This window comes from Mus musculus, chromosome 5, assembly GCF_000001635.26.
Source record: "Mus musculus strain C57BL/6J chromosome 5, GRCm38.p6 C57BL/6J".
NCBI lineage: Eukaryota > Metazoa > Chordata > Mammalia > Rodentia > Muridae > Mus > Mus musculus.
The window spans coordinates 60,820,918-60,831,038 of record NC_000071.6 but is presented as its reverse complement, the minus strand read 5'-3'; the positions used below and the strand labels follow the sequence as shown (position 1 = coordinate 60,831,038).

Here is a 10,121-nt window from a genome sequence, read left to right as displayed (position 1 = left end):
ACCAAAGCCTTGTTTTTAATTTGAGAATTCAAATAATTACCTTGAATGCAGTTATTGAACAGTTGACTTGCTTGATGTAGACTGGAAGGAAACACAAAATTAGTAAGATAAGCCACCTGTATTTTGTCCAATTATCAGCAAAGTCTTCCAGGAAGACATAGAAGTGAACTCATGGATAGCAGAGGCAATTCTGCCCAACCACGTGCCTCATTCACTTCACAGATATTCAGGCATATTTACATGCCTATGCATATACCTATATACATATATACAGATAAACAGACACATACATACGGATGGAGGGTTAGATGGATGGATGGATGGATGGATGGATGGATGGATGGATGGATGGATGGATGGGTTGAGCCCCACAAGCCAAACTATTCAACAGCATTATTTCTATTCCTTTTTATACCTTCTTAGACAAAATGTTTAGAAAGTTACCTCATAGATAAAATGGAAATAATTGAAAGAGATCAATAACAAGTTCAAAGCAGTGTTTCATTAATTCATCTAAACAGTATTAATTCATTAAAGTTCATCTTTATGATGATTTGCAGGGTTTCTGATCAATAGGAAAAATTAATGCCTAGGGATTACTATATGAATTAAATAATGATAGGAAAGGTGTGGAGAGTCTTTTGGGGTACCCCTTGGCATGAGTCTGATATTGGCCAAGGATAAGGAAATGGGCTTCAGGCAGGAATCTGACATTGGCCACGACAGGGATATAAGCTCAGGTAGGAATCTGGCATTAGGGCATGATAAGGAAGTTTTGGTAAGAATCTAACTTTAGGCTACAATAGTGAAGTAGGGTAAGGCACGCATTTTAATATTAGGGTGGAAAAAAAAAGTAGGCTTTGGGCAAGGTTTTGGGCTTGGACAAGGAAGTGGGCTCAAGTATTTTGGTCATTATGACAAACCCTTTTGAACAACTGTCATGGAAGTAATCAAGGGACTTTGCCTTCTGCCTTGTTAGTTCCTTATTGTACTGCTCACCCTTAATACTTGCATGCAATTAAAATGGTATAAAAAGGAGATTGGGAAAATTAAATTTGCCTTCAGTCTCAGAGTTGACTGTGGTCATGCTACAATGTTGTCTGTCTTTTTTTTTTTTTTGACTTTTTAATCTTCAATCCTTTTTAATCTTTTTACTCTTTAATCCTGGGCTGGAGAACCTGTTGACTGACAGTGCAGGTTGGTCAGAAAGGCTTAACAGCTACAAAAAGCAATCCTGAGATGAAGTCTCTTTGGGACTTTGCCTCAAAGCTCACCCATCACAGATTATGCAACAGCAGTGGGCCATTTCCTTGAAGACCAATTGCTAGCCTTAGCCTATCATAGATGGCTCCTGACAGATAATGACAACAACAACAACAAGAAAAAAAAAAGCTGTAAGTTAGCCAATAACCATCATATACACTTGTGGTTGAGATATTTAGAAGTTAAAGTAGGAGGGTGACTAATATATATAAGCCTTTTCTACATAGTGAATTTGAAGTCATTCCAGGATCTATGATGAAAACCCTTCTTCAGAAAAAGAGTACAAGGGGAAAGGAAGAAATTAATGAAAGAAAGATTAAAAAGGAAATTACTTCTGGAGTTGCAAAGGCATAGAATGGCAATTAGTGTATAGAAAAAAAAGCATTAAAAACCTTAATAAGAGTCCAGTCCTCCCAAATCTCTCTGGTCCCTAGGATGTCATTTTCATGTGTTCTTTCTTCATGTATTGTATTTTAGTCATACAGAAGTACAAAGTCTCATGGCTGGAGTATCTTAATTACAAGAACATGCATGACAGGAAGGAATCACATCTTTAAACAGGAAGCTAGATAGAGGACGGAGCCCATGTTCCTTCCCAAAGATATGCCCTAATTTAACCTCCCATTAGGCTACAGCACTTAATAAATGTCTTTGGTGGGGTAGAAGGTTTGGGGACTCTAGAAAGTACCAGAGACCTGGGAGGTGAGTGACTCTCAGGGCTCAAAGGGAAGGACCTTAGATGAAATGCCCAGCAGGGGGAAGAGGGAACTTATGGAGTCTAACTCCAGTAGTTAGACTGGGCATCAAGGGCAGGGATGAGGTTGCCATCCCAGAATTAAAAACTCTGACCAATCCATTTGCCTAAAATTTCATGAAATCGTTGTTTTTAAAAACTGAGTAGTATTCCATTGTATAAATGCACCACATTTTCTGTATCCAATCCTCTGTTGAAGTACATCTGTACTCTTTCCAGGTTCTGGCTATTATAAATATGGCTGCTATGAACATAATGGAGCATGTGTCCTTGTTCTATGTTGGAAAATCTTATGAATACTTGCCCAGAAGTGGTATAGCTGGATCCTCAGGTAGAACTATGTCCAACTTTCTGAGGGACCACAAGAATGAATTCCATAGTGGTTGTAACATCTTACAATCCCACCAGCAATGGAGGAGTGTTCCTCTTTCTCTACATCCTTGCCAGCATCTGCTGTCACCTGAGTTTTTGATCTTAGATAATCTGACTGGTGTGAGGTGGAAGCTTAGGGTTGTTTTAATTTGCATTTCCCTGATGACTAAGTATGTTGAACATTTCTTAAGGTGCTTCTCTACCATTCAAGTTGAGAATTTGTCTAGCTATGTACAAATTGTGGAGCAGAGACTGAAGGAAAGGCCATCCAGAGACTGTCCCACCTGGGGATCTATTCCATATACAGACAACAAACCCAGACACAACTGCAGATGCCAAGAAATGCTTACTGACAGGATCCTGACATAGCTGTCTCCTGAGAGGCTCTGCCAGAGCCTGACAAATACAGAGGTGGATGCTTGTAGTCAACCATTGGATTGATCATAGGGCTCCAATGGAGGAGTTAGAGAAAGGACCAAAGGAAATGAAGGGGTTTGCAACCCAATAGGAAAAATAACAATATGAACCAACCAGTAACTCCAGAGCTTCCAGGGACTAGACTACCAACTGAAGAGCACATAAGGAGCTACCCATGGCTCCAGCTGCATAAATAACAGATGAGAGCCTTGTCGGACATCAATGGGCAGAGAGACACTTGGTCCTGTGAAGGTTTGAAGCCTTAGTGTAGAGGAATGCCAGGGTGTGGAGGCAGGAGTGGGTCAGTGGTTTGGGATCACCCTTATAGAAGCAGGGGAAGGGTGATGGTATAGTGGAGGGTAAACAGGGAAAGGTGATAACATTTAAATGTAAATAAATATAGTATCTAATAAACAAAACAAAACAAAACAAAAAGCAAACAAAAACAAATACCTCTGACCCAGAATTGTTCCTGTTCATAAGAACTGCAGGTACAGAAATGGAGCAGAAATGAAGGAAAGGAAGTCCATTGACTGGCCCATCTTGGGATTCATCTCAAGGCGAGGATCAAGGCTTGATACTATTACTGATGCTATGGTGTGCTTGCAGACAGGGATCTAGGACTGCTGCCCTCTGAGAGGTCAAATAAGCAGCGACTGAGAGATGAAGATTTTTACAGTCAAGCAATGGTCTGAGGTTGAGGACCCCTGTGGTTGAATTAGGGAAAGGCTGGAAGAAGTTGAGGAGGAGGGCAACGGAATAGGAAGACTAGCAGTCTCAACAAATCCAGACCCCCTAAATCTCTCAGATACTGAGCCACCAACCAGGAAGCATACACTAGCTGATATGAGGCCCCTAACACATATACAGCAGAGGAGTGCCTGATCTGGCCTCAGTGAAAAAATATACACCCAACCCTTGAGAGACTTGATCTGCTGCTCTAAGAAATGGGGAGTCCTGGTGGCGTGTGTGTGTGTGTGTGTGTGTGTGTGTGTGTGTGTGTGTAGGGTGTGGGGAAGTGGGGACATCCTCTTGGAGATGGGGCAGGAGGAGTGAGATGAGGAAGTTTTGGAAGGCAGAATGGGAAGGAGATAACCACTGGACTGTTAATAAAGATTAATGATGATAAAAAAAAGGAATAAATCAAAACAAACACATTGAAACATTGTTGCTTTGGGATAGTCAACACTACTCAAATTTTCTATTTGGAAAATTAGTATTCAGAATAGTCACTATTGTACTATAAGTGGCACAGCTAAGTACCCATATCCTACCTTGTGAAGTAAGTTAATAAAGTGTTATTATTTTGCCACCAACAAGAGTGTCTGCAAGTGAGCTGTTATCTGCCTAACAAATACAGGAAACACCACTAGTCCATAGTTTAATGAACTTTAACAAAGTACTCCTGTCCGGTAAAAGAGAGACTATATAAGTTAGAAAGAGTTGAGACTAGTAGTCACCTCAGTGTGTCCCTATGGTTTATGTCTAGGACACCATGTGATGGTCTCAAATCAAATCTGAATGAGAGATGCTAATCAGGATGTTAGTCTACATGAGGAAGCTCAAATATTATACTATACTTTTCTCTGTTTATTGTTTGATGTATTTACTTGCCTTGTTGCTGAAAAAAAAAAACCTGACATAAAAACCTTAAGGAAAGAAATGTTTAATTTGGTTCACAATTAAAAAATAAAAAACAAAGTAAGATTGTCATGGATGGAGCTTAAGACTCCTGGTTACACTGCATGCAGGCAGGAAGTAGAGGTCAAGGAAGGCTGGTTTGCAGTCCGTTTCTCCTATTTGTTATATCCAGAACTATATATAGACCACAGACTGATGCAGCCCATGGTTCAGGTAAATTTCCTTACCCAATTTAAACTAATCTAATCATTCACCAGCATGTGTAGGGACTTGACTTTTAGATTATTATAGATCCTTCAAAGTTGGTTGGCTATTAGCTTTATTTAAGTTGTATATGCCAGCCCAATAGTTACATCTTACCTTCCATCAAGTAAAACAAGGGAGTAGAAGGTGATGTAGATGATCTTCCACTTCTACCATACTATGTGGTCAACTGAGGTACAGGGAGCAGTTTATATTACAGCCTTGGCCAACTGTAACAACAATAGCCAATGGTCTTCTTTCACTGAGCATATACAAAAGGCTGTAAAAAGCTGCATTTCCCTTATATCCACTTGAAATGACTGACATAAGGTTCTGTACTTCCCAGTATGATATAGATATACTCTAAGTTAAATCTGAAGATAATCAGCTTTCAACCTTCATAACACAGCTCAAAAATGGAGTCTCCTAATAAAAATGTAGCAGGACCCAGTAGCTTACAGTACAGAATTAAAAATATCCAGTGTACCACTCATTATTGAAAATTCAGAACCATACCATGAATAAAAAAGTTATCATGAGTGAGAATTGAATACAGATCAATGAATACAGATTTGAATAATCTTACCAGCATTTCAAAGCAGTTATCATAAAAATGATTCAACAATCAGCCACAGAATTTTCTTTAAGAACAACAATTTTTAAGATATCACAGCAAAGATACTTTTAAAACAACCAAATGCTAGCATATTAACAAAAACAGAGGTGTTGTTTATCAGAAAAGTGAAACTTATAAGGCAATAACTAAATAATAACTCTCACATCACCTGTGGACTCCATAAACATACAGAGAAAAAAAAAAAAGAATTGCAAAGACCAGGGTTCTTCAAAACAAAATTCCCCAAATTGTTTTTGAAAACCATAAATATGCAAAATAAATGCATACTAAGAAGCCTCACAGTTGAATTTCTGATATACAAAGACAGTAAAATGTGAGAATATGCAGACATTAATCATATCAATAAAATCTTTATCTGAATAACTGTAGATCTCTCATTTGTAACCATAAAGAATAACTGAAGTAAATCTTAGTAGTAATTTTTAAGTAGTGGAAGAAAGATTTATTGACCACTGTGATGGCCAATTTTAATTGTCAACCTGAGCCAGTCTGATCGCTTGGAAACAGTCTCAATGCCAGGCTGTCAAGTTCAGACAGGCTTCTCACAGGCTTCTCTACAGGACTGTGTAGAATTGTCATGTTTGTTTTAGAGAAGCAGGGAAGAAGATCCATTGTAGAAGAACATTATTTTTTGTTGTTTTTGTTTTTGTTTTTGTTTTGGAATGAGTTCTGCATTTGGTAAGAGTAGAAAAATCAAGGGGAGCAATAGTAGAGATGAATTCATTCACTGATCTTGGATTTGACCATGGATTTAATATGGGTCTCTGATTCAAGTTCATGCTACTTGACAGAATGTTACATGGAATTATAAGTTAAATGTGGCCTTTCTCTTTTCTCATAGCAACAGGAAACAAAAGTGATGCAACTCAGGATGTCATAAATATTCTTCCAATAATATAAGTAGATGAATTGAAACCATGAGAATGAATTAATAAATTTTAGCCATAATGATAGCTAAAATTATTTTCTACATATAAAGAAAATAATTTTGGGAGAATATGTATATGGTAGTAAATTTACTTTTACATAACAAATATCTGACACAGTTAACTTTACAGGAGGACAACTTTATTCTACATGATAAATTAAAACATTTTTGTCTTCAGAATCCTTCTTAGAAGGGAGAAAAAATACCCATAGAAGGAGTTACAGAGATAAAGTTCAGATCAGAGACTGAAGGAAGGGCTATCCAGAGACTGACCCACCCAGGGATCCATCCCATAAAAAAAACCACAATGCCAGCAAGATTTTGCTAAAGGGACCCTGATATAGCTGTGTCCTGTGAGGCTTTTCCAGTGCCTGGCAAATACAGAAGTGGATGCTCACAGTCATCTATTGTATGGAACACATGGTTCCCAATGGAGGTGCTAGAGAAATTACCCAAGGGGTGGAAGGGATATGCAAGCCTATAGGAGGAACAACAATATGAACTTACCAGTACCCACAGAGCTCCTGTCTCTAAATGCATATGAAGCAGGGGATGGCCTAGTCAGCCATCAGTGGGAGGAGAGACCCTTGGTCTTGCGAAGATTATATGCCCCAGTATAGGAGATTGCCAGGGCCAGGAACTGGGACTGGGTGAGTTGGAGAGCAGGGGGCAGGGAGGGAAGGGTATAGGGGATTTTTGGTGAGGAAACTAGGAAAGGGGATAGCATTTGAAATGTAAATGAAGAAAATATCTAATAAATAATAATACATTTAAAAATAAAAAAAGAACTAAAACAAAAACAACAACAACAAACAGATGGAGGAAGTACTGAGTTTCCAATATCCTCTTCAAAAGCATACATAGTCCCTGTTATCTAACAGCTGCCTAGGATAAAAGAGCCTCCTCCATATTTCTTCCTGGACATCAGCCTTTTTCAGGTATTTCAAAATCATGACAGATTTGGATTACTTGTAAAGAGCACATCAAAATGTATTAAAATAAGAATAAATGATGTGTAGTTTTAGATCTCATGAGTTCCCTAAATCTATTTTTAGATTGAAACAAAAAAAGCAAAACTTAGAGCATTTTTCAATGAAATTTTAAGGGTGTGTAGAAGTCATTAAGATGTTATAATTTTTAAATTTAAGAGTCTAATGGGGTCCAGAGGGAGTAAAGTTTCTATACTGCAGTATCAACCAACAGTGATACATTATCTATAAATATTCTAATACATAAGATTCTGCTAAGAAAAGAATTCAAGGCAGAATATTTATAGATATTACATTAGGGTAAGATGTTATAGACAATTATAATAATTATGATAAAGTTAAGCCACAAGAATAATAGAAAAATTACCAAAAATATTTCCAAATGTAAGAGTTCTTATTATTCTCAAATTCTACATTTCAGTCCAACATTCTAAGCCAAATGAGAAGAGACATTTCTTTAAAAATGCCATCGTTGTTGTAAACATACTTCTCATATTACCACATGATTTATGTATGTGGGAAAGTGACTCTACCACCGATTGAGTCCATGGGGAAAGATTTTGTTCTCTCACATCTCTATCATCTCCAGATCCAATCAAATTAGCCTAAGTAAACATTTTGCACATAATAGTGAAATTGAGCTTCAGGAGAATTCCCTTGATTCCCTCTTGCAAGGAAGTGTTAGCCTCCTAACTCTGCACATAAATTTCACACCAAGACCTCTAAATCTGTCACTAAGGACTTCTTTATTCTCTTTACAAGGCTGCATTCTTCAGGATGCTATTGTCTCACTGTGAGGTCATTTTAAAACCCAATAAGAGGTTTTATTATTTAATATTTATGGTCAAGTGGTAATATTATTATATGCTACAAAAACTTAAGATTTCTTATATTGACTAGTTTTGTTTGTTCTTAATTTATTCATTGATATAGGATATTTTCCTAGGAGTCTGATTAAATCAATTTTATTTATTTATTAAGATTTCCAATTATTTTCACATAAGTTACATGATGAAGTATGCGGACAGTTTAAAGAAAGCAAAATGTCCAAGGAAGCAAACATTATATATATTCAAAATAATAATTATTAATCATTTTGATTTTTTCATATTTAATCATGAACTTTGGTATCTGTTGTCTGTAGATACATAGTTGATATTGAACTGGATTCTTTTAATTGTAATTGACAGTTATGATTAATTGCAAAAATTATTTTATTAAAGAATTTCAGATTTAAAAATTCCTATTTTTATTAATCATCAATAACTCAGTTCCTCCAAATCTATATTCTGAGAAGAAATTAAATCTATTAAAATTTCCATCTCTCCAGCAGCCGAGCAAGGTGCCCAAAGGATAGAAGGCCAAGGGGAAGAAGGTGGCCCTGGCCCCAGCCGTCGTCAAGAAGCAGGAGGCCAAGAAAGTGGTCAACCCTCTGTTTGAGAAAAGGCCCAAGAACTTCCGCATTGGACAGGACATCCAGCCCAAAAGAGATTTAATGTGCTTCCTCAAATGGCCCCGCTACATCAGGCTGCAGCGGCAAAGAGCCATCCTCTATAAGCGGCTCAAAGTAAACTCCTGCCATTAACCAGTTCACCCAGGCGCTGGACAGGCAGACAGCTATTCAGCTGCTTAAGCTTTCCCACAAGTACAGGCCAGAGACCAAGCAAGAGAAGAAGCAAAGGCTACTAGTCCTTGCTGAGAAGAAAGCTGCTGGCAAAGGCGACGTCCCAACTATGAGACCACCTGTCCTCCTAGCAGGAGTCAATTAAGTCACCACCTTCATGGAGAACAAGAAGGCTCAGCTGGTGGTGACTACCCATGACGTAGACCCCATTGACCTGGTGGTTTTCCTGCCTGCGTCGAAAGATGGGGGTGCCCTACTGCATCATCAAGGAAAGGCCAGGCTGGGATGCCTGGTCCACAGGAAGTCATGCACCACTGTTGCCTTCACACAGGTTAACTCGGAAGACAAGGGTGCTCTGGCTAAGCTGGTGGAAGCTATTAGGACCAATTATAATGACAGATATGATGAGATCCATCGCCACTGGGGAGGCAACGTTCTGGGTCCTAAGTCTGTGACTCTCATTGCCAAGCTGGAAAAAGCAAAGGCTAAAGACCTCGCCACTAAATTGGGTTAAATGTACACTAAGTTTTCTGTACCTAAATATAATTACAAAATTTAAAAAAAAATTCTAGAAGTTGCTTCAAAATTTCTTTTTTATTATTTATTTAAAATTTTCACAGCTTAATGAGTCCCAATTTTTTAAAAATTTTTTATTAGGTATTTTCCTCATTTACATTTCCAATGCTATCCCAAAAGTCCCCACCAAATTTTTTATTTAAAGAAGATGCTATGAATTAAAATTAGCTGTCTATTAATAGAGAAATTGATGAAGAAAATTAAATCTTTCATAGAAAGGGATGAAATTATATTATTTGCAAGATAATACATTTAACTGAATGTTAAATTTATGCAATCTGTCAGTCTCAAAGAAAAATATTGCATATCACTATAGACACATGACAACTGTACACACCTATGAGTAGAGTATATGTGAAAAATTTTAGGGAAACGAGGGGCACTGTTAGGATGGGGGAGAAAACGGTGAGGGCAAATTTTATTGTGGTTATATATACTCAATTACGCCGAATACTTGTATTAAATGACCATATGAAACACAATATTGTGTAGAAAGTTTTATACACGAGTAACGTAGAAGGGAGAATAAAATATCAAAACAAGACTTTTAAAAATAATTTTCATAAATCAAAATAGGTAAAAATACAATTATTAAATTCTATTTGAAACAATCTATGTTGAGTGGATAGGCTGCTCGAGATGAAGCACACTTGTAAAAATAGAAATAAGTTTAAATG

The 10,121-nt window shown here is 37.4% G+C and overlaps 1 pseudogene; it reads left to right on the top strand.

Annotated features, from left to right (window-relative positions):
* Gm8182 (predicted gene 8182) lies at nucleotides 8,568-9,424 on the top strand (annotated as a pseudogene).